Here is a 5,678-nt window from a genome sequence, read left to right as displayed (position 1 = left end):
GCGTGACACGCTGACAGGCAGTTGGAAGCAGGCCTCTGGGTCTGACAGTGACGAACGGGTCAACCCCTCATTTATTTCCATTTCCATTTTCCCCTGAGGAAAGTCTGAACATTCTTCCAAGAACTAACTACCTCCTGAAAGAGTCTGCTAGGTGACCGTCTGTCATGTAGCAGAGGCACGGACGGGAAGCAGTCACAGGTTCCACTTTCCTATGTGAACAGCTTTCCTATAGAAACTCGCATCTCAGCCCTGAGCTCCCGGCAGACCTGGTTCAGACCAGAATTCTTCTGGAAACCCCTTCGCAGCTGACAGGAGAACATGGATTCGTGCAGGCCAGGATGGCTCGCGGGCGCCGTTCCCATGGGACAGGAGGTAAAGGGACGCTCCAGGGAGACCCTTCCTTGTCGTGTGGGATTTACGTCGTGGCTGCTTGCATTAACTGCCCAAGGTATTTAAAAATTAGGTGAGGGACTATTGCCAGGAAGCTTTCAGTAAACGAGGATTTGGCAGGCAGCTCGGCTAACTCTGTCCAGCCGTGTGCAGGAAATCAGGGTGGACGCTTCAGGAAACCGCTTTCGGCCACCCCAGCCCGGCCGGGGGTTCGAGGAGAGAGGAGCTGTCTGCGTCGGGGCCGCCGGGCCTCGGGCTGGAGGGATGACACATCGAAATCCCACCCGATTTAAGCATCAAAACCGCCCTCTTAATTGTCCTTTAATGACCAGATTTGTGAAGTGACGTGTTAGTTAAAAATGACGTGCTGAATGCGGGGGCAGTCCCTGGGCAGCAAGGCAATGAGCTGGTGTTTAGGGGCCCACGTCGGGGGCCACGGGGGACAATGTGCCTGCCCGCAGGGCGCGCGCCCCGTAGGCATAGATGGCGTCGCCCATGCGGGTCCAGGCCAGCTGCCTGAGGAGTGGCAACTGTCGCACTGGGCGAGGATGAGAGGTTTTTGGAACCTGTTGGGTATGCAGGTTACAGAGAGATTTCTCAGACCCACTGGGCCACAGAATCAGGTACGAGTTCTGGTCCCAAATGCGGGGCACGTGGCTCAATCCCCATTCGCTCCGGGAACTCGCCCCCAAATTCAGTCTCATCCACTGGGGCTCGTCCCCCTGCGCGTTGGGACACGGAGCCGCAGGAGATTAGAGGCATTCTGGTCAAAACTTGCCGATTCGAAGTGACTTTTTAAGACTATTTATTATGATGCAGACTTTAGTATCCAGTGTTTAAAATGTGGGACAAGGGAAGATTCCCGTGGAACTGCCAGACAGAAACCAGTCACATAATAGGCTCTCTGAGTAGCTTCCTTCCTTATTTCTAATAGAAATGAGCGTAAGCAAAAAACAAAACATGCATTTTATGATGGGGGCTGGTTGAATTCTAACGATTGGTTAAAAATACGTTGACGGATTTCTAGCAACTCTACCGAGATTGATCTGCTATTAGAATGATGTAATTTTGTGTTCGGGCACTATAGATACGCTTTTTTTATTTTTAAAGCTACCACGTTACCGTGTTGGTGCAGAGAAATTAATTTTTTAAAAATGTCATGTTGCTGGAAATTATTAGTCACAGAAACAGGACTTGACCTATTTCCTGTTTTGCCACAGAACTTAAATGCCTTATGCTGAAAACATAAACTGCATTTATGATAATGCCCATGCACGTAGGGCGCTTTACAGTTCACGAAGCACACTCAAGTTCACTATCCCGTTGGACCTCAGGGGTACCCGGAGGTGGTCTCGGTGTGCACGCTCACCTCCACCTTGACGATGAGGAAGCAGAGCCCAGGCAGGCTTGGAGAAGGCAGCTGCCAGGAGGGCGGGAAGGGACTCCCAACCGTCCAGTGTCCCCCCAGCTCCCCAAAAGCAGTCAGCTCTCATCGCCACCTCCGAAGGGAAGGCGCAGACCTGCCAAGAGAAAATAAAATTTTCCATTATGGAAAAATATTATTCAAAGACTAGAGCACGTTCATAAATAAGAACATATCCCATGGATTCTGTAAACAGTGTGCCGGTAGATAATTACATTTTGGACCGGTTTTCTGATCACTCGAGTTGATCTTGGCCGGGGTCCCGAACTATTTCCGTGTGTTATCTGCCGAGCGAATCCAGCTCCTAATCTCTGCTCACACACTTGCCAGATTTCCTTTCGACGCGGCCAGTAGTTTGTCCATTTGCTCACCCGGCGTTTATCAGCTGTCTCCTGCGGGCTCAGGACCGTGCGGTTTCTCGCAGGACTGTGCGGTTTCTCCTACGCTCCGCGCAGGAGCCTAGGAAAGGAACAGACAGAGACGGAGTGGAGTTGTAGGAAGCTGAATGATTTAGACATGGCCTGAGTCACAGCTCCTTCGTCCGAAAAGTAAAAGGCGGGTGAGAATTTTTTAGAGGTCTCTTCAAGTGGTCTGGAGCGATGTTTCTCTGAGTCTTGAGTTGACGTCAGAAATCCCTGTGTTCCGAGCACCTCGGCGCCTTCTAAAAGAAGCAGGAACGTATCAAGGAGGGTTTCATTAATGGAAAAATATTTTCCAAAGCGGCCTTTTTCTTCCCGTGGTGTTGCTTATGTGCAGGAAGCAGAAGCTGGGACTTCATGGGCTTCGATGTTAAAACGTCAGCAGAAACGACAGTTACTAAGACAAAGGTATTTGGCCCCCCAGAGATCCGTTCCAGCAGATGGTTCTGGGGGGTGCGCGAAGGTTCGTTTCACCTGAGGAAGTGATTCATTGAGAAGGCAGAGCACTTCGTCTGGGCAGAACCCATGGAAACCCCCAGGGCCACTCTGCTCCCCTCGACAGGCCGGAGAGTGTACGTGGCGGAGAAGGAGTCGGGTCCTAAAGGCACACAATCGGGCCAAGATCAAATTCAGAGGCAGCGCTATTTCCAAGACTCGTTTTTGGCCGCCTTCCAGCGTGAAGCCAACACTGACATTCTGTTACGCTGTTTCCCGTTGTGGGTGGATTCGCTTAATTTTTAATGAGTGATTCACTACCCCTAGCTGTCTGTTTTCCTCCCGTTGAGCTCAGGATTAACTCATGTTTCCTGTAAAAATATGATTTTTTATATAACCTGAGCACCGTGGGACTCTGCGTGTTTCAGACGAGCACACATGGTAACAGCACTGAGCAGACATTTGTCCTCCCCAGGACTCGAAGAAGTGGCATGACAATGTCCTGCGGCCGTGCCGTGCCTCGGCAAACATCCGAACCTGTTTCTCTCCATAAAGATGTTTTTTGAAATTTGCGTCATTTTTTTGAAATAGTTTTTCTAACATGTTAAGACAAATCCACTGCTCTCAAGAAGCCTCGTGATGGGCGGCCCTAACGGAAACGGGCACTGTGATCAATGTCCACACAGCATGTGTCACGCTTGCTCCCCGCCCACTCCGTTTGCTCCCGGTGCCTCTGTCCGCCCAGCTGGGGTCCGGTCACGCCTTCTGGTCTTCCTAGGGACCGGGCTGTTTGACTCCTGCCTCAGGCTCACTCCTTGCCACGCGGCCTCCACTCACCTCCAACCTGCTCCTGCAGGTGGATGAGGAGCACAGGCCACCGTCTGTCCAGCGACGTGGCCCCTCCTGGCCTGAGCGCAGACCGGTGAGCCTGCGGACAAGCATGGGGTCGACACGTGCTGCGGGCAGAGAGGCCCCGAGGTGGCAGGAGACGGTGCAAATCAGACAACGACAAAGGACGATTTGGGGGTGGCGGTGCCTGCTCAGTGGGTTCCGTCTAGGACAAACGACAGGACCAGGAAAGCAGCAGGGGACGGGCCCGGCCTGCGGGTCAGGAGGCCAGATGTCCAGATGTCCGTCCTTGGCGGCTGTGTGGCTTTCTTTAATCAAGTCGCTCACCTCCTAAGGGCACCTGTCCCCATAGCCGCCCCCCCCCCCGCAAGGCTCCAGAATGCTGTCCATTCCAGATGCAACCCCAGAAGGAATGGGGGAGTTCCAGCACGGAGCGAACAGCCCAGGGGGTCGTCTGTGTGCGCGTCGAGGGCACCAGGAAGTCCAAGGGGTGGCAGATGGGGCGGTGGCTTTTCTTCCAGGGCGATCTGGTTCTAAGCATCTTAGGCCTGGGCTTGGGGCTCCCTTGAGCTGAGTTTCCCTGGAGAAGGGACACCCTGGAGAAGGGACACCCTGGAGAAGGGACACCCCTTCGTGCTGCCGCCACTGTCCCAGGCCTGGGAGGGCTCGGGAAATACCGTCCGCTCTGAGGGCCAAGTCACAGGCCTGGAGCCGCCTTGCTTCTCTCCCAGTTCCTTAAATCCACAGTAGAAATAGACTTTTCTGCAAGGATGTGGTTAAAAGAGAATTAAATACTAACCTTGGGAAACGAAAGTCAAATTTAAAGAATAGCCTGCTCATACAGAGCTCTCAGCCCAGCTAGAGAAAAGGCCTGTTTTTTTCAAACTCCTGTTTTCTGCTTCGTCCGTGATTTATATCCTGTGTGACACCTAACTTGGAATTAATGCTCGGTTGGATCCTTGCAGAGGGAGACTACAATCATTTTGGCTCCCAGCCTGACTGTGACATGTGGGGGCGTGTCAGCTCCCGGGACAGCGGATGCCCTAGCTGGCTTTGACTCCCCAGTGGTCACCTGCACCCAGCCAACCTCAGAGCTTCATGCACGGCTGATAGATGAGTGGATGGGTGAATGGACGGAGCAGGGGAGAGGCAGCTACCAGGAAAGCAGCTCTGTCTTTGCGGTCTGCACAGGGCCCGGGGCAGCACTTAGCACGAACTGGGCCGGCTACACAAAAGGCAGGATTGCTTGCTCAGGAAAGCGGGCAGAAAGCTTTTCCCCTTCTTCTGTGGTGTCCCTTTAGACCTATCAGGACATTGTTTGTTTGTTTTGTTTGTTTGGTTTTTTTTTGTTTCTTTAACCTATTTAATGTCACGCTTCCTGGGATGGGGGACACTCTCGGACAGTGCAGACCCCCTTAGATGCTGAGACCCTTCACCTCGCAGCTGCCCTGCAGGTGGAGTGTGCATATCAGGGGCCAGGAAGTGGACAGTCAAGACCCCGTCCTGGAGGCACACCACCAAGTGTGAGTCGAGGCTCCAAGCCCCTGGTGCAGTGGGCCACTGTCCCAACAGACTGCACTTTCAAACAGAAATTCAGGGAGAAAATTATTACACGCTTCAAGACAGCAACCTGAGAGCGTTAAGCCCCGGGCCCCACGCCCCTGCCCCGCCCTGGCCTCGCACCCCGGAGGCCGAGCGGGGACTGTCCACCCAGGGCTTTGCAGTGAGGGATATCTTTCCCACAGGAACATGACCCATTTCTAGCTAGAGCTTCAATTCCCCCGATCCCATCATTACTTTCTAGAAAGTTCTTCCACCCTTGCCTACCCTTCCTATCTGCTTCGCTTTCTTCGTATTGTCACCAAAACGCTATTGGAAGCGGTCGCAGTTCCTCACTCTCTCCGCCCCCGGGATGTAGGCCGTGCAGCCAGCGCGGACCTTCCCCTGCACCCAGGAGCTGGCGCGACGAGTGAGTGAGCACTCGCTAGTGCTCCTTGTGCCGCCCTACAGGCCTTTTAGAGCAAGGTGTTCATAAAGAGAGAAAGGGAAGGAAGAAGGAAGGAAGGAAGGAGGGAGGGAGAGAGGGAGGGAGGGGGGAGGGAGAGGAGGGAGGAAGGGAAGAGGAGAGAGAGAGAGAGAGAGAGAGAGAGAGAGAGAGAGAG

At 53.5% G+C, this 5,678-nt stretch overlaps 1 protein-coding gene and 1 long non-coding RNA gene across 2 annotated transcripts in view; one reads left to right on the top strand and one right to left on the bottom strand.

Annotated features, from left to right (window-relative positions):
* Positions 1–5,678, top strand: part of PTPRE (protein tyrosine phosphatase, receptor type E) — a 93,673-nt gene that overhangs the window by 10,208 nt on the left and 77,787 nt on the right. The gene's annotated exons all lie outside the window — the stretch shown is intronic.
* On the bottom strand, positions 1,179–5,530 carry LOC107195747. Its single transcript, XR_001516973.2, has 2 exons — positions 2,029–5,530; positions 1,179–1,910 (listed from the first exon to the last, which is right to left on the bottom strand). It is a non-coding gene; the product is annotated as an uncharacterized LOC107195747 (long non-coding RNA).

Source organism: Pteropus alecto, unplaced genomic scaffold (assembly GCF_000325575.1).
Source record: "Pteropus alecto unplaced genomic scaffold, ASM32557v1 scaffold74, whole genome shotgun sequence".
NCBI lineage: Eukaryota > Metazoa > Chordata > Mammalia > Chiroptera > Pteropodidae > Pteropus > Pteropus alecto.
Note: the sequence above shows the minus strand (reverse complement) of the source record. Positions and strands in the feature narration are given on the sequence as shown.